Source organism: Varanus komodoensis, unplaced genomic scaffold (assembly GCF_004798865.1).
Source record: "Varanus komodoensis strain SLA01 unplaced genomic scaffold, ASM479886v1 scaffold17, whole genome shotgun sequence".
Lineage (NCBI taxonomy): Eukaryota > Metazoa > Chordata > Lepidosauria > Squamata > Varanidae > Varanus > Varanus komodoensis.
The window spans coordinates 17,523,045-17,542,273 of NW_025335505.1; the positions used below are offsets into that span (position 1 = coordinate 17,523,045).

Here is a 19,229-nt window from a genome sequence, read left to right on the forward strand (position 1 = left end):
ACTTTTAGGTAGCTTGTTGCGCGCAGTCACAGAAGCTCCTCTGAACACGCGCGCAGGGCATTTCCCCCTCGTTAGCGCCCGCCGCGTCCGGGCCCCGCTTCCAGGAGGCGCTCGAGCCCCATGCCAGAGCCCACAGGAGCCGCCGCGGCCGCGCGCTCAAGACACGGTCAAGCTCTTTCGCATTCCGGGGTCGCGCGCCGCCGGTGTCGCTCCGGCCGCGGTCGCAATCATTACGTTTCCTGTTTTCCCACCCCCGCACGACATGACGCAGCACGTTCCGATGGTGACGCGCTACGGCGAATCTACGGCACGCCACTTGTGACCAAGATCATCACAAGCGGAGGAGGACGGCTCCCCCCATCCGGTGAGTAAAAACCAACGGTCGGCGGTTGCCCCGCTTTTTAGGAGGGCGGCTGCCTAGGACTGTTGTAGGCACTTGTCCGTGGGGGCGCCTGTTTTCTCCTGACTTTCAGCAAGCCTTTTCTCTTTCCCTAGGGCTTTTTGGGCCTCTGTGCTGCCGTCGTTTTTTTCCCCTTCCTCCTCTCGGTGGTGGGTGGGAGGCCAGGAAATAAGTTTTTGGCCAATCAGTACCCACAACTGGGACCTGATGCTTATGAAAGGATTTCTGAGTGGTTGCGCCTGGAGGGCGGGAAGATGAAGGCACATAGCGATTGGCTAATCCTACAAGACTTCTCCTACACTTTTTTGTGTGTGGGGGAGCGCTGAAGGGACGTCCAAAGAACGCATGCGGGAAGCATTTGTGGTCTATGGCTTCTTGTATAACTACTGCGCATGTGCCTTCCGTGATAGCGTTTTTCTAGCTCCGCAGCAGCAGAGTACACATGCGCAGCTTTTCTTTTCTTTTTTTTAAAGGCGGCCGTGCGGGTTGTGAATGCGTTTGCGTGACGGTTTATATGTTTGAGCGGAAGGTTAATAGGGTAACTCTCATGTGCGAAAGAAGACCGGGCATATACCCTGTGCTTGGGCCATTCTGTATGGCCTTTCTGGGCACTGGAGTGTTGCTTGCGATGCCTGCTTTCAGTGAGAGGATCCCTGTTGACTGCTAATCCCCCGCAGGTGTACTTTCGAGTTACTTGCTAGTAAATCAGCTATCTGATTATGAAAACAGGACACAAAGAACCAGAAAACCCTCTTGGCCAAAAAATCCAAAACCAGGCCAGGCAATGCTTTTCTTTGGAAAGCATTATGCCCGATATTATCTGGATGTGTCTCCATCTTTAAGTGAAATACGGAAGTCCTGGGCAGAGAGTGAGGATTGAAGAAAGGTGGCACTCCGTGATAAGTCATTTTAAATACTGAGGCCATAGTTATTTCTGAACTTGAATGGTAGGAGTTGGGCAACCGGGCATAAGCCATGGCCTGTTTTAGGTTATGTTTGAGGTTTCAGCAGTCCTTGCACAACCCCTCCCATCCAGGCTTGGATACATGGTACAGAACACTGAAACTGCTCAGCTTGTGCTGCAATCCACCGTCACTTAAGCCACAGTGGGCTGTTGGGTTGTGCAAATGCCCAGGGTCAATATAATTAGATACTGCTTATAGTAGTGAAGCTGCAGATTGTGTGTGGTGTGCTAGCTAGAGTGGTTAACAGGAGACCAATCCTGTTACTAGACTACAGATTACTAGAGAATTGGAGGGAATATAATCCTCCAAATGTAAAATTCCTCTTCAGGTGGTAAAAAGTTATCTTTTGCTGGTTATAGATTCCACCTTGAATTAGTTTAGTGTTCCCCAAGTGTAGCAGTAGTAGAAAGTAAGGAAAATAAGTATAGCTTAACAATCTTTGGATTAAGGCTAAACAAAATGCCACAAAATAATGAGCAAGCTTTTGAATACTTCAGTACATTGGATGTTACGCAAAGCAAAAGATGCAAAAGAAATGTCAAAATATAGGCTAATTAGTATATCATCCAGTAGTCATCTTCTGGCTTGCTTTTATATGGAACTGGCTTATGTCTGGTCTGTGAGCCAAGCCACAAGCCTGTTACCTTTGACTCACCCATTAGCATGACTTCTGAAATCATAGAATTAAATGGAGCAGTTGGGAAAAAATTATCCCTCTCCCCAATGCAGTTTATACAAAAAGACTCATTTCTGAATCAGAGCATGCAATGCATCTTAAATTGCACTTTGTTCTAGGAATGGAGTCTTGTTCTTGGTGTTTTTGTGATGTCCGCAAACCATTGTTACTACACTGACTTAAGCTTGAAATAATTTTACAAAGGGGACTGTCAAAGAGTAGGTAGAATTGAAATTGCATGCAGTCCATAAACCCTTTAAGATTGCAGAGTGCTCATACAGTGCTAGCCTTAGAGATTTTGTCACTGAACTCAGCAACAACAGACAGACTTCCATTGTGGTCTGGTCTTGATTTAAATAAATACATACACAGTTGTGAAAATTGGAAACCTGTGTCAGATGCTTTATTTATTTATTTATTTATTTATTTATTTATTTATTTATTTATTTATTTATTTATTTATTTATTTATTTATTTATTTATTTATTTATTTAAGGTTTTTGTATGCCGTCCCAGTTACTCAAAGAGTCTCTGGGTGGCTGACAAATGATCCAAAGCTGGGTGCTATACATGCCTAAACATTGGCTAGGCTTGACTTGCCATAAAGGAGTTGGGTATAGTCCACTTCCGCACACATTCTTGTTCCCTGTTTTTTAGGAATAACTTTTTCCTGTGACATCTGAATATGTAACTATTGCTACTACTAATGGTAAATTTGCTGTTAAACCTGGAATTAAAATTAGGATGAGATCACAGTTTAGATTTGTTGGGGAGCAAACTACCATTATTATGTTCATTGCTTCTCAACTATCATAATCATAATTAGTACTAATTATGAGTCTTTGGGATAGTCTTCATTGTTATACAGTGTCTTACTAACTATGTGATTTCTGAATCAGGCCTTTGCGTTGGCAACCCATTGTAGATTCTGCTGGTTGTGACCTGTTCCTGTATGGATGGCCCTGAAAGAAAACTTCTAAGCTGAATGAATTGTTTCATCTGTCTTCGCAGGAAATAATACAGAACAGATATCTGAAGTTATATATTCAGGAAGATTTTATGATCAATAAATTTAAATAAATTTATAGGTGGCTGAATAACTCGACAGGACTCTAACCAACAGATAACAAGATACAAAATTTAATTACAGTAGAATTGAACATTATAATTTCTAGGGAGAGGGGAAGCAAAAAAAAAAAAAAAAAAAAGAATTAAGGCGCATACTGGTGACAATGATGAAATGCCTCAACCTTACTGACAAACTGAAAATTAATAAATCACTAGGCCAGGATGATAATCATCCTATAGTTCTTAACTCAAATAAAAATTGCTAACCTTCCTACAAAAATACGCAGCATGTCTAAGATCAGCCTTTGTAGCAAAGGACTTTGGAATGGCCAATGTAACAACAGTTTTTTAAAAGGGGTTCCGGGGGATCCGCAAAATTACAGGGTGGTTAGTTTAATGTCTGTTTTTGGTAAACTGGTTGAACATGTTAGAAAAGATAGACTCAGTAAGTATATAGAAAGATACATCCTGCTGAAAAAAATTGGCAGGGCTTCCGCAAAGGTAAGGCCTATTTCTCTAACATTTTAGAGTTATCTGGCAGTGTTACTAAACACATAGAAAGGGGTGATCTGGTAGGCATTATTTAGTTGGACTTCCACTTTGACGAAGTAGCTCACCAAAGACTTCTGAGCAAATTTAGTAGTCATGGAATAGGAGAGGAAGCCCTCCTATGGATTGGTACCAGCTAGAGAACGTCTGATATTGGGCAAAATAGGAATGAAATAAATGAAAAAATAATAGAAAGTAGAGAGTGGAAATAAATGGAGCTTTCTTCCAATGAATGAATGCAATTAGGTTCCGCATTGGGACCAATGCTTTTCAATCTATTCTTAATTAACCTTGAATTAGGATTGAGCAGTGAAGTGACAATGTTTGCTGATGACCCAGAAGTATTCGGGATGGTTAAAACCAAAAGGGATTTTGAGGAACTCCAAAGGGATCTCGTCAAGCTGAGAGAAGTGGCAAGTTGGGTCAGTGTAACCGAGTGTAAAGTAGTGCATGTTGGGGCCAAAAGTTCCAACGTCAACTATAAGTTGATGGAATCTGAGCCAGCGGTAACTAACCAGGAGAGAGACGTTGGAATGCAGTAAAAATATTGACCCAGTGTGTGTCTGCTGTGAAAAAGGCAAGTTCCATGGTATTCATAATTAGGACAGGATTGAAAATAAAACTGTCAAGATCATCAGTCATACAAATGGATGGTGCTGCCACATTTAGAATATTTTGTATAGTGATGGTTGCAGCACAGGAAAAAGACACTGCAGAGTTATAAAATCTCAGTGGCTTGATGGTATTTAATGCAATTGAAAGGTCCAGAACCAACATTTTCACTGTCTAGGTCCCAGCAAAGGTAACATAAGTCATTCACCATCAGCCTTCTGATTGTTCTGATAAGAAAAACAGTGGATACATAGATCAGTATGGTTGAGCTACAATCCACTTATATGAGAGAAAGTAAATATAAATATAATAAATAAACAAATATGCATGCAATTTACCATGCAACTGTCATACCCCTGTGAACACAATTAAAACTCAGATTTACTTGCTTTCACAGCTCCCAGATTATTCTTAGTAAGTTTTATATTCTGTCAAGATAATAATATTCTCATTCTGTCTATTTCATGAATCCCTACAATGTGGTCACTCGAAAAGCATTTGTACATATTAATCCAGTTTTGTTGTTACAACATTAGGATGACAGATTGTGACTTTCAGTATGTTGAAACATGTCACCATTAAGACTAGTTTAAGAAATGTAATTCAAATGATCTGAGCTAAATATCGACTTTTACATTGTTGGAAAAAAAGGCTTTTAGTAATTTTGTATATTTTGTGCTGGAATATTACCAGTTTTATAATGATTTTTCTTCCAGGGTGCTACCTTTTCTGTGATGTGCTAAAATGTTGCTATTTAAATAGTTTACTATTAGTTTTATTTTTGTTGGGGTTTTTTTAGACTGAGAACACAACCATAAAATATAAAGGCAGTAAAAAAGACATCAACAACTTCTCACTAGGAAGTGGAGAGGGAAATGGGGTTGTTGGCCCTGGATCACAAGTAGCTGTAATTCCTAACATTTACTGTATTTTTCGCTCTATAAGACGCACCTGACCATAAGACGCACCTAGTTTTTAGAGGAGGGATCCATGGAAAGCTTCCTGATAATCACAGGCACATTCCCCATCACTTCCCCATGGGCTTCATTAAAAGACGGGTTGCCGTTTGAAAACACACACCGACCTGTGATTACAGCTCTCACCTGCACCGGAGGAGGGGGGCGGAGCAGGGCGCGCTGAGTGCGTGCCGGCCAGGTGTGGTGCAGCCGGGCCGGCAGCGTGCCGGCGGTGGTCTTCCGGGTGGCAGTGGCAGGTCTTCCCGGGCAGTGGGGTGAGCAGTCGTCTCTCTGTGCGGCCGGCGGGTTAAAGGCTGCGGCTCCTCCTCCGTGGCAGGTCTTCCCGGGCAGTGGGGGTGAGCAGTCCGTCTCTCTGTGCGGCCGGCGGGTTAAAGCCTGCGGCTCCTCCTCCGTGGCAGGTCTTCCCGGGCAGTGGGGGTGAGCAGTCCGTCTCTCTGTGCGGCCGGCGGGTTAAAGCCTGCGGCTCCTCCTCTGCGGCAGGTCTTCCCGGGCGGTGGGGGTGAGCAGTCGTCTCTCTGTGCGGCCGGCGGGTTAAAGGCTGCAGCTGCTCCTCCTCCTCCGCACTGCTCCCCCTGAGCGTTACAGCTCTCACCTGCGCCGGGGGGGGGGGGGGGGAGCAGCGCGCGCCAAGCGTGTGCCGGCCAGATGGTGCTACGTGGTGCAGGTGGGCCGGCAGCATCTCGAGCGTCAGGCGCACACACATTCGCTCTGTAAGACGCACAGACATTTCCCCTTCTGAGGGGGAAAAAGTGCGTCTTATAGAGCGAAAAATACGGTAACTTAGTGATTGTCAGATTTGATGTTTTCTGTAACAGTAAACAACCCAGGAACACCACTTTGTTGAATTAATTGTGGGTTATTTGATTCCTGAACAACATAGGGTACCAGGTTTGGATGGCACAACAGCAACCAAGGAATGCTGTATTTCTGGTTTATTAACTGAAAGCAGAAATGAATGCACAGGAGCCAGCCAGCTTGTTTGCTGCCACCCATGCAGGCTTAACTATGAGTTAAACAATCCATAGTTGTCTGTCCCATGCAAACCAGGTCAGTGCCCTCACTTTCCTTCATACTAGGTATAGTACATAGATCAAGGAGATGATACTGAGGAGGAGAAACTGCTTACAAGGCTACTGCTAGACTGGACAGAGTATCTCTAGCAGCCTTTCCCAACTGGATATCTTCCACATATGTTGGATTACAACTCCCAACATCTTTGGTCAGCTGGTTGGCAGAATGTTACTCTGTCACTTGTCCGAAGGTTCATTCATGTACAAACAAACTGTTGTGCACTGACCAGGGTCACTGCTTCTGGTGCTGCAGCTAAGCTCTGCTCATGCAAGTGTATTGTTTATGCTGAATCTGTGCATAAACAATGAAACATGCTGGCAGTAAAGAGTCCCGAGTAGCTAGTAGAAGGATTTGTGTTTGATCAGATGTTTGTAGGCTGTGTATTGCTGGTAGGGAAGTCAGTGTTGGGACCAATGGGCTAAGCACTATTCCCTGAGCTGGTTTCTACCTGTATAAAAGATTAAACAGATCATACAGTTGTAGGTGATGGTGATTTTGGGGTGTGAAAGAAGCCAGTGTGGTATAATGGTTAAAAGTGTACTCAGTCTGGGTTCAGATCAGCCATGGTACCATGGGTGACTTAGGGCCAGTCACAGGCTCTCAACCCAACCTACCTCACAGGGTTGATGTTGTGAGGATAAGATTGAGAGGAGGACAATGATGTAAGCCACCTTGAATTTTAGAAAGAAAAAGGGTATATAAATAAATAAGAGAGGGTATTGGGGTACAGTATGTGTGTAATACACAGTATTAGAAATGGCAGGGGCTGGTGGATTTTGTTTTAAAAAAGCTCTATAAACTTTTTAATCGTTGTGCATTACACTTTAATTGAACCAGATAAGTAGCTTGTAATTATGATCAGTATTCTAGAGTCAGTAAGGTAACATCAGATTTTTACTTGAAGCTCACTTCTTAAGTTGCCTTACATGCACATGCTCAGCCCCTGCAGTTAGCAACACTGCTGAAAGGATCCAAATAGAAGGAGACAGTTTGGTAACAAACCTCCCAGGGTTCATGAATTTTATTATCATATGCATGAAACTTTTGACAACTTTTTTCTATCAAAAGGATGAATATTATAGAATCAGCATTAGTTGCTTGTCCGTGCGCTTTGGAATTCTAGAATTTAGATAAAAAGGAAAACATACTGTGGCTTAGAATAGTTATTTTTCTGAGCCATGCTGTTTTGTATGCTAAGTGGGACTGTGGCTTTCTCAAGGGGAAGAGCTATGGCAGACACTAGCTTTCTGAATGGCAGGCCAGTATCGGATTTCCCCCCCTTCCCCTATAATATCTAATAGAAGCCACCATTTGCCACAGTGTCATCCTGATACCAGTTTTGCTTTTCCATTCCATTGGCTGTCATCAACAGAGTGAGTGGAATGGCAGTGTATTGATGGTGTGACACATGAGGATTTTCACTAGATATTAAATGGAGGACTATATGTGGGGATGGTGTTTTTTGTGTAGCCCATGTCTGCTATTAATATTTAGGGCTGCAGAATATTATTTTTGGTAAGACTTGGTCAGGGACAATAAACAGTATATAACTGGTTTATGCAGTTTGGATCTGGCTGAATGTGTGCAAGAAAGCTGGAAAGAAGCAGCTTGACTTTGGGTTTCTTTGGCTTAATTGAGCTTGCTGTGAATCTTTTAGCACTTTCTTGCTTGTTTCTGTGCCCCTGTGAGGCATGTTAAGGTTATGCATTTTCAAGGAGAATAATTTTTAAAGAATCATCCCTTTTCCTTGAAAGAAAAGGTGACTTATCTGCTGTCTTTAAGGTCCTATTCCTTGGAAAGAAGAGAGAAAACAAAATATTGTTTTGACTCCACATGATCTAGGGTAAATCCAATTAGGCTACAATTCTGTACCCAATTACCTGTGAGTAAGCTTCATTGAACTCAGTGGAACTAACCTCAGTAGACATTTATAAGATTATGCTGTTTGACTAATGGAATTATTCTAGAGACCTCTGTTGAAAGGGATCAGAATGTTACTAGAAAAAGATCCATGGTCATTCTGGTCATTCCACAGCTACATCCATATTTCTATTTCTTCACAAAGTTATGAAGACTTAACAGCAATGCTTAGATTTGGCTTCATATAGAAAGAGTGGACATAAATTAATCACATGGAGTGATAGGGATCAGGGTAAAGTAGACTTATGCTTAATTGTGTTTTTAATGTTCCCCTTCCAGAAAATCTCTTTTGCTCACGAGGTTATATCTGTATTGCATGTGTGCATAGCTTCTTTTGTCTCCCAACTAACATATGGCTTAAACTAGTACTCTTAAAGAAGCATTTTTAGACTTTGGAGAAAAGGCAGAAAGAGCTCTGACAAAGGCTTTTTAAAGAACAAAACTGCACATAGAATCTTGTTTTATAAAACAAGATCTTTGGAGTGTTGTAATTTGTCTAAGCCATCAGAATTGCCAAATGTGGGTAATTACACAATTTCACACTTTTCCAGTAAAGTCAGACCCTGATTAAGCAGTTGACAGCCTGAGAGCTTGCTCATTGACAGCTGATGTCTGTATTCCCTAAATTTGTGGTGATTGCAATCTCAATGAAGACACTGAGATTCAAACCATTTGCTTTGAAAAAGACTCCTCTTTGACAAATGGGGAAAGTTCTGTTTTCTGAGATGTGAAAATTTCAAATGCAAAAATACTTTGCTCATCTACTTTAAGCTATTTTACTTTCTGCTGATGCCAGGTCTTCTCAGTATCTTGGCTCTTGCTGTCTTTCATTGCAGTTGATGTTTTTCATATTTATTTTATTCTTCTTTGCTGCTCTTTCTTCCCTCCATCTCCTATTACCCCTTTAAACAAAAGGATATGGTAATATAAACCCTAATAGGAAGAAGGCACTGTTTAACTCAGTTGGGGTGCTACTAATCCAATTGCCAAACGCAGCCGAGCACAGCATGCCTTTTAATTTTTAAGTAAAATGGAAACTTTGCATTCTAAATTTAGGGCACTATGCTACTTGTGTAAGAAAGCAGTATTTTTCCATGGTTCAACTTATAATGAATTACTTATACTAACTGATGATGATTTTATTTTTCTGAATATTTATTTGAAACATTTATATCCTGCTGTTCACCTCAAGCAAGGTCCCAAAACATCTTACCTTGAAACAATTAAAAACATCCAACAAAGCAGTTAGAACAATTTCAGATGAAATAATTTATTAGCTGTAATACAAAAATCAAATGCACTGGATAACTAAAGAGGCATTTATCTGGTGTTAAAAAGAAAACAAACAAACAAACAAACAAAAATCAGCACCAGGCATGCCTCCCATTTTAAAAAGAGGAAAAATTAGGATTCCAAAGATGAGGCACCAAAAATTGAGGTACTACAAAGGTGGTCTGTGTAGAAAGAGCAAAGGTCAGCCACACGGTCGGTAGACATGTCTTCTACAAGCACCTCAGGTTTCAAACTGAAACTTATTCAAAGAACATGTGGCAAGATTTTGGATGCATTCATGGAGATCAATACAGATGAAGTAGCATCCAAGTCTATATGAATGCCAGTGTTATTAGCTTCAGGCTGCCTAGCAAACAAGTTACAGCAAATCTTTGAGGGTTCCTGAAAGTTTCCTTGGTAGCCAAGATAAACAAGCCCCCAGTTCACTGAGAGCCGTGCTGGTGGACAGTTCTCTGAGGTACTGAAAAAATAATGTCATCTTGGTGCCACCATAGAGTATATCTGAAGATGAGCTTTTACCTGTGTTGGGTGGAAATCTAGTTGAATCTTAAATCAACATGGTTCCAGTAATTTTTCTGCCCCTTCCAGTTGCTCAGTGTGAAGAGTTGGACAGGCTTCACTCAACAGAATAGATTCTTAGGAATCATTTTGTCCAAAGGCCTGATCATCTCTGACAGGTCCCCCCAATTTTACTAGGTCCTTTGCTGTGTTTTGGAGAGAAATTATTACTGTACTTCTCACTGTAATCTTATTAGGATCCCTCCCACCTCACTCCCCACCCCCAATATCCAGAGTGTGTGACCTGGTGCATGTGTTGAGTTGATGATACATTGAGGTAACTTCTATAGGGCTATAGATTTTTGCCCTATAGAAAAGCTATGGTTCATGTCCAATGGCTTATTCGGTTTAGGAAATAATATAAAAACTTAGTGCTAAAAGTAATTTGTGTTTTTCTTTAAGAATTTTTGAAGTGATTTGTGCAAATCCAGGTATTTCTGAATTAGAATATTTGCCTAGATGTTTTTGAATCTTTCAGGAATACTCTGATTATGCATAAATTATTACCTTTTGCCTGATGACCATTCAAGATGTTGATGGTAACTTTGTAGGTAAAAATATTTGTGGAGTATTCAGCTAATGTTTCTCTAGGTTCCTCATTGTGCATTTATTTGCACAATGAGGCTACATCTGAGAGCACTGGTTTGGGTAGTCTGTTACCATGTTCCATTGTGTTGGAAATCCTACACTAATAGGTCAGTAGTGAAACCAGGAATTCAGTGGTAGCCTGGCAGCAGCCATTACATCACTTTGTAGCAGAGGAAATGAAGGACTAGTCCTGAGCTGGCGCTTCTCCCACCCCTTCCTTCCCATTTCCTTTCTGCTGTGTCTTAAATTGGAAGCCTGTGGGCAGAGACTCTTAATATTTATCTCTGTAAGCCACCCTAGGGGCTTTAAAGAAATTTATAAAAAAATAATTTGTCTAAGTGCTATTCTTTATAAAGTCAACATTCACTGACAAATGATAGGGTATCAACAGGCATGGGGAATCTCCACTTTTTGTGGTAATACCAGACACTTGCACATGTTCAGTGTGCAGGGATGTTAACCAACAGTTGGGGATAAAATGGAAAAATAGGCAAGGGAGAATACAGTGGAGTGTACATGTAGGATGGAGTGTACATGGCAAGATCAAGACCGGCTGGCTGAAATCCTCAGAAGTACACAGTATCACGTTGTTGCAGTTCCCATTTGTCCTGTATTTTTTCACAATCATAACATATATAACTAAATTAAAAAAGAAACTGTCAGATGTTGGTATATTGGCATTCTTTCCTGCGAGTGAACTGTATCATCACTCATATTTTGGAAAAAATAAAAAACTTTAATTTTTGGTTCTTCCCTTGCATTACTTTTTGTGCTGTTTTATAGTAATGTGCTTTCTAGCTTCTTAACTGGAAAATACATGAATGAATATTATAGTTTCACGAGACATGTGGGAATATGATGTATTCTTAGGAAACATTTCAAACCCACTTCTTTCCTCCAAACACTTTTACAATCCTTTGGTTAAAAAGCTTTCTGCACAGGTCACAAGTTGCATTTTCAGTTCTCCCCTGTCTCTGGATTTTTCTCCTAGTTTTCATTATTCATAATCTGGATATTTGGCTCTTATTCCACTAAAATCCTAAGGAACAGAAAGATATTTCTCTCTAAGTATCTCATTTCTAGCTTGTGGGAAAACTTGCTACTACAAGAAAATCTCAGGCTTAAAAACAAAATAACTTCCACCCAAGCCTTAGTACCTTCACCTCCAAGTTATCTTTTAAATATAGCTTTATTTCTGAATTGTGCAGTAGAAATTTGTTTTTGTACAGCTCTCGAACAACTTAGAGTTTTCAAAGAGCAACTATTCAACTCTTAAGAACTTAAATTTACAAACAAATTGTAGGCTCAGCTACTGAACAATTTGACTGGAAGGAACATTTAAGTCTTCCAGGAAAGTCATCACACAATAAGGAGATAATTAATTATTCTTAAGGCAGAGTTCTGTGACTTCAAAGAACATTTCACAGCACTATCTCAAATTTTTCCAACTCACCAAACAGCCAAATCTTACTCTATGAGTTCTGTTCATCTCCATTTCAGATTTATCTTTTAACAATATAATATGATGGAGACTATTTCTGTACTTGAACACTCATGAACACAGTTTGTTTGAACTATCCCTTGCTTGGCTTTATTATTATTTATTACATTTTAATACTGTCCCCATAGCCCACAGGGCTCTCTGGATGGTTTACAATTATCATAAATAGTGATACAATAAAGCAATTATAAACCAGTCAAAAACCAAAGCTTGTCAATTCATGGTGACAGAATAAAATCAATACATGGCATAGCAGTTCAGATAAAAACAATGTTAAAATTAATCTTCAAAGCATCTGGCAATTAAAAAGGGTTTCACCTGGCACCAAAAAGAAAACAAGGACGGTGCCACACCTCCTTGCTGAGCATGTTCCAGACGTGGGGTACAACCACAGAGAAGGCTCTCCTGGATGTTTGTGTTTAATTTTAGTGATATTTGTGTTGACTCCTCTCTAGCTACTTTGCTCCCAGAATATCTGTTCATGCTTTCTACATATTGGATTTACCTTTAATTATACAGCAGTGGATTCAGCAGTCTCAGTTCTACCTGAAGTAATCCTAGTAATCCTGTGAGGTCCCCATCTTTTTAATGTAGACATCAACTTGCGCATACCTAAAAGGAGAAAAATACCTTGCTGCTTTCAGAAGAGGAAATGGTTGTTGCTTGAATTATTTCAGTGCTTTTCAGTTTTATTTCATTATTAGCCATATGCTGTAGCAGAAGCCTTCACTGCTTCAATGAAAAAAATGGGAATTCTTCTCATGCTGCTCTCAGAGAAACATCCTACGAAGGCAACAGTTGTTCAGACCACTTTACAGATTGCATTGCAAGCTGTTGCTGTGGTGAAGAACAGCCACCTGGTACTGGAACGTGCCCTCTTACCACATATGCTGCCATCTTTGGTGGGGCTTGGATTCTTTATCAAAAGCATCTTACAGGTTTTTTAGCAGTTCCCCACATGTGCCATTCTGCATAATTCAGACTGCAGGTCACACTTCTGCAACCTGGTGCCCTTCAGATATCAAGTTCTACAACTCTTACAATCATCCTTCAGCAAGCATTTGACGAAGGGAACATTAGAACAATGCATCTGGGAGGCATCAGGTTGCAGAAGGCTACTCATTCCTGTAGAGCAGTGGCTTTCAAAATTTCCATGGCTAGGGACCAGCAGAAACAGGAAAACCACCTCAGGTACTGCTGCAGCAGAAACAAAAAGCAGCATACACATAATATAGTATTCTGTGTCTTAGTGTCCAAACACAATACCAAAAAATAGAATATTTTTCATGGTGTAATAGAGGTGGTATACCTAGTAAGATAACTTACCATGAAACCATTTCTAAATCCTCTGTGTGTGTGTTTGTGTGTGTTCTTGCCATATAGTTTGTTGGTTTTTAAGATTTGATGTGCCTTGTTAGAGTTTGTGATAATAATCTTATACTTTTATTTTGAAAATTATCCGAATTTTCAGGTTCAATGTGCTAGCAAAAAAGGATAGGTTTACTGATCCCTTAATCACAAGTGGTGCCTTCTAATGGTTTCATGGGACCCATTCATGGGAATTCAGCTGAATGTGCTTACGGAACCATCTCCAGTCTGGGTACTTGGTATGCAGAGCGCTGGCCTGGAGTTCCATGCACATGTCGCCCTACACACTTTGGTTCTATATGGGAGCAGGTGAGAGCCTGCAAAGGGACGGTGTTGTTACCAGAGTGACGTACCTTTCTGCAATATACCCATGCTGTGATCCGCTGTGCATCCCACTTGAGCGTGCTAGAGGGCCGCAGTTTGTTCCTTAACCTTACCTTCACGATGATGAATAAAAGGGCACATAGTAGCAGTATACAAAATTGACATTTTTTTATTTCTAACTTCACTTGTCCTCTTTCTTGTAATTTGATACGTTTGCACTGCTGTGTTTAATGATCCCTTTCCTAGCTATGATGAATTGAAATAGCTCATACCAAACTGACCTATTATTCTCCATTAGTTATTCCTTATTGGTAAGTTAGAGACACCAGGGCCTCTCACGCTGGATGTTGCCTTCTCAAAAATGGATGTGTCCTCAATGCAGTTTAGGAGTAATCTGCATGTATCTGAGATTTTATCTAAAAACGACTGTGTAGCAACTTGTCTTTTGTTTTATCTGCTGCACAGTTGTAAGTATGTTTGTATTTTCCCTTGCAATGTATGCTGAAGTTTTCTTAGATGTATCCTTGTTCAGAATCCTAAAGAAAGGAGTATACAGTGGTACCTCGGCTCACGAATGCCTCAGTTCATGACAAAATTGGGTTGTGAACAAACATTTCATAAAAATTTTGACTCAGGTCGTGAACTCCACATTGAGTGGTGACCGTGATCGCAGCTGTCTCCTCACCCTCCTGAGTGGGGAGATGGCCGTGATCGTGCTGGGGGCTGGGGGAGATGGCCGAAATCACACCTGTCTTTCCTGCACAAGCACGCCCGTGATTGTGCCCATCTTTCCTGCAGGAGCGCAACCGCAATCTCAGCCATCTCCCCCCCCCCCGCAGCACGATTGTGTCTGTCTCCCCCCCCCCGAGCATGCCCATGTTCGTGCCCATCTCTCCCACCAGTGCGCCTGGGTGACGGGCACGTGCAGGGATGATGGGCATGATCGTGGTCGTGGGAGGTGGAGAGATGGCCGCGCTCAGGGTTGGGGGGAAGATGGCCACAATATCTGTTGTTCTTTGTCACTTTCCTTCACATTTTTCTGATTAAAAAATAATAATTACAGAAAGGATTAACCTTATTTACATTGAACCTTATGGGGAAATTTAACTTGACTCACGACCAGCTTGGGTCATGACCAGAGTCCTGGAACAGATTAAGTTCGTGGGCCAAGATACCATTGTACTACCAAAGCGGTTTTGATGGTGCTAGTGGGGAGGTAGATTCAGAAGGGACCGACTTCATCAGAACTGTTCAGTTTATCAGAAGTGCATCCTTTCATTTTTAGTGTAATCATATATGAGGAAGAACACTGCTGGATAAGACCAAATGCCGCAAGCCCAGCTTTCTATTCCACTTTAGGGCAGCCAGATTGTATGGGAACAAGAATGGGCCATACAAGTGGGACAAGAGTGCAGTAGTCCTCCTCCAGCTACCAGTATTCAGAGGCATACCTCTCCCAGTGTTCAGAGACATAAACCAAAGTGTTCAGAGACATAAACTTTGAGCCCTCTCTCTCAAAGTCCAGTTCAGACAAGGAGCAGGCAAGAAACAAAATGAAAGCCAGCAAATCCTCAGAGCACAGGAAAAGATAAGAATTTAGCAAGAAATGTGGTTAAAGGCAGAGCATGGTTACTTACAGGAGCCCAAGAGTTAGCAACATGGGAGATCCACTCAAGGAATAGCAAGTTCAGGGAAGCTACTTGAAGATGCAGATCTGTAGGGATCACCCCTAAGGGCCCAGGGCCATCTCAAGTAGTCTGGGTTCTTTGAGGCATCCTGAGGACATATCCATATGAAGCTTCAAGTTCTTCCTTTGAGGAGTATATCCTCCAGGGACACCAGTTTTGATCCTGCATGTAATATATGCTGCCGCCATCATCATCGCATTACATTTATAATCTGCCTTTCTTTCTTTTCCAAGAAAGCCTGCACAGTTAATAAGTTTCTCCTCCTCGCTATTTTGACCTCAGTGACAACCATTTAGGATTTGGTAGGTTGGGCTAAGAATCTGTGACTGGTCCAAAGACACCCAGTTGAGTTTCATGGCCAAATGGGGACTAGAATCCAGGTCTCATGAGTCCCATTTTAATCTTCTAACCCATGGGTCCTCAAATTACGGCCCATGGGCTGGATCTGGCCTGCCATGCCCTTTTATCTGGCCTGCCTCAGAGGTTTTGGACTCCCCGTGCCTGCAACTGCCTGCCTCGCAGCAGCTTGTTCACTCAGAGATCATTTGGACTTGCTTGGAGATCTCTGAGTGAGCAAGCCACCGCCTTGCTGCGTGCTCCCACCACTGCCTCACCGCGCGCACTCCTGCTGCCGCCTCGCCAGCCCACCAGCCTGGGCCTGCTGCCGCTGCTGCCTATCAATTGGCCCCCTGTTGAAAAAGTTTGAGGACCCCTGTTCTAACCACTATGCTACATTGGTTTTCATGTTTACATGTGTTCCATTTATATAAATTATCTGTTTGAGTCATTCAGCCTTGATGCTTGCAAGACACTGAACATCAAAATCAAAGTATTCAATATCCAATATTGTTTTCTGTTTAGTTGTTTGGAGAAGAAGAAAACCTCCCATGCTTGGGAATCTAGACAAACCTATGGATCACACATGCTAATGGCCAACCTATCTTGGTGTAACATCAGTATAGGTTCCTATGTGCCCTGAAGAGAAGAACTGAGAAGCAAACACCATTCCAAAATACAGAGAAAATAGTCATTCTGTCAATTTGTCTTACCATTCATGGTAGTCCCTTGGCATTCACCAATCGGGGAACAGTATTGCTGAACATAACTCATGTTAGTCATGCGTGGACAGAGCCAGTCCAGACCCACTGTGGAGGAAGTGTTCCCACAGCAACATAAGGTGGTGCAAGCAATAGCAGTACAGAAACTCAGAGGTGCCAGACAGTAGGATAACACATGTTTTTGCCCACATTGCTCAGTCCCCTGGGTGGCAAGGCTTTCCCAATGCATAACTGTTTGTCCATCAGTTGGCAGAAGCTGGCTACAGTACAAAGGAACAGCTGCTGATGCTGTGGTCTGCATTTAAAGTCACTGTGCTGGGGAGAGCTGGCCTGGAGAGCCAAGAGTGGGGGCTTTAGACTTACTCATTACAGAGCAAGAAACAATGGCTTAACATCTAGATCCATTCTGCACTATCAGGCATGCCACCATGGCTTAATTAAGCCACAGTGGGTTGTTTAAGTTGTTGATGCATGCCAGGCACGTTTAGCTATCTAGGTGTGAGTGGTCATGTTATCAGAACCTGGGTGGCATGGTTTATGTGAAAGGGAAATATCCCAGTAGAAGGCCTCAGATTATTTGAGTGTGCCTGGGCAGGTAGTTAAGCTAATATGGCCTGGCATGCGCCACTAATTAAAGCAAGTCACCCTGTGGCTTGTTTTGATTATGCAAACCAGGTCATTGTTTCAGTAGGTGTTTGTGCACAAATGAGAGAGTGCTGATAGTGCTATTGCCTTATTCTTGTGCCTATTAAATAGTATGTAGTGACTGAGAGAATGCTTTGCCTATGAAAGAGAAGGGCAAATATTCTCATTCATTCAAGCAACAGGGTTCCTAATAGCTATTTCTGTACTGCTGTGGGTCTTCTGTTATAATTAGGGTCCTATATACTGTGAAGTGGATTTTTTTTGGGATGTCCTTATTGGTAAACAAGTGTTATGATATACAAGCAATAGTAAAGTGTAATTTATACCCTGACCCATAGCCAGTGAACGTTTAGGAATGTGCTCATCTTCATTTTGACCTTATTTTACCAGGAATACATGTAATACCAAAATTAGGTAAGTGCAGGTGTTAACTTATATGAATGCAGACTATGAGATGGCTCTTGCAAATCCATGGACTAGAGTGAAACCCAAAAGATAAACCTTCACTTTAGTTGCAGATATAAGCATTCTTCATTATTCGGACTACTATGTACTCTGCTCATTGTTGTCTCTCTTTTGCTGCTAAATTTTTACTGTACTACCTGCAAATTGGGTACATTGTACGGATATTAATTATTTGGGCAATCTATGCTAGGGGTTGTTATCAGCATTGCAATGCCTGACTCACTGCAGTGGCACAGGTAGCTCACCTCAACCTGTCCTCCCTGTGCTATTTTTGTCATGTTATGGATGTTTTCAGGCCAGTTATATCATGATTTTTTAATTAATGAGGGTTTTATCCATATTTTTGGTGTATGCTAAACTCGTGTTACTACTCTGGGGCCAGGAGGAGTGACTTCATGCACTGGTGAGCTGAGGAAGAAATGTCCCACTGGGTTTTAGTAAAACAGCAGGAAGACTTGAGATATCCTTCAGTTGCTTTCTTGCCTCCCTCTTCACCCTATGACTTTGCCCAATAAACTAGAGAGTAAATGCAGTGCTGCTTCTCTTCTTCCCTCCCTAGTCATTTGCAATGATTTTTCAAGCCTGAAAATGCATGTCTGCTGAGAAGTAAATTACAGTATCTTCATAGGCCTTACTCAAAAGTAAACCACGTTGACTTCAATGAAGCTAATCATAGGAAAGTCAGCAAAGAAGAAGGGCTGTAGTTGTCTTCCAGGAATTACTTTTGGGTAGAAGCAGGCAGTGGTGCTGATCCTGTTGGCTTCACACGATCGGAGGTGGGACGGCAGCAGCAAATAGCCCCATAGCCTTCCCCCTTTCTCTCCCCACCCTGCTCCTTTTCTAAATTCGTTTTTTTTTTTTTTTTGTGAGGAGGAAAATATTTAAAAAATATCTACACCATCAATCCAGTGAACCTGCATGCAGAGGTAACTGAACTAAAAAACAAGCACAGAATCAAGTGAATCATATAACAGACTAGTTTCCTGCACACATCCTTCCAACTCCCCCTACTTTTCCTGTATTTTTGTGTGACCCAAGATCACAATCTCAATGCAGTGGAAACTACCCTTGTAGTCATTAGAATGTGCCTGGACCGTGATAAAGAGGTTTTTGCATAGATACTGAAATTCTGTTTCCTAATAAATAAATAGGATCTGGTGTGGATCTCCTCATTGCCTTAAATGCCTGTTCTTAAATGTATCTGCACAGGAGCATTTCATACCAAGTTCAATAGGACATGCTTTCTACTAAACATGCTTAGCATTTCAGCCAAAGGTTTTAATCCATTTGTCTTTCCTTGAGAGTTTTTCCCAGTGGTTCTCTGTTCTGTAACAAGATGGATAATTTTAAAAATCTTATAGCACATGTATACCGACATTTGGTATGGAGTGTAGATTTTCCAACTGAGTTATAAATCCTAAAAACAATGTGGTGTATAATGGGAAAGCTATAGGGGAGAATGGAGGGAGCGAAATAATACGTATGTAACCTTTCCCCTCTTTT

General features: G+C 41.6%; 1 protein-coding gene across 6 annotated transcripts in view; it reads left to right on the forward strand.

Annotated features, from left to right (window-relative positions):
• The first annotated feature begins 276 nt into the window (after positions 1–276).
• ZNF407 (zinc finger protein 407) overlaps positions 277–19,229 on the forward strand; it is a 334,032-nt gene continuing 315,079 nt past the window's right edge. For all 6 annotated transcript variants that reach the window (XM_044426431.1, XM_044426432.1, XM_044426433.1 and 3 more), the window contains exon 1: positions 277–364. The gene's annotated coding sequence lies outside the window, so the exon portion shown is untranslated. The remainder of the gene's footprint in view (positions 365–19,229) is intronic.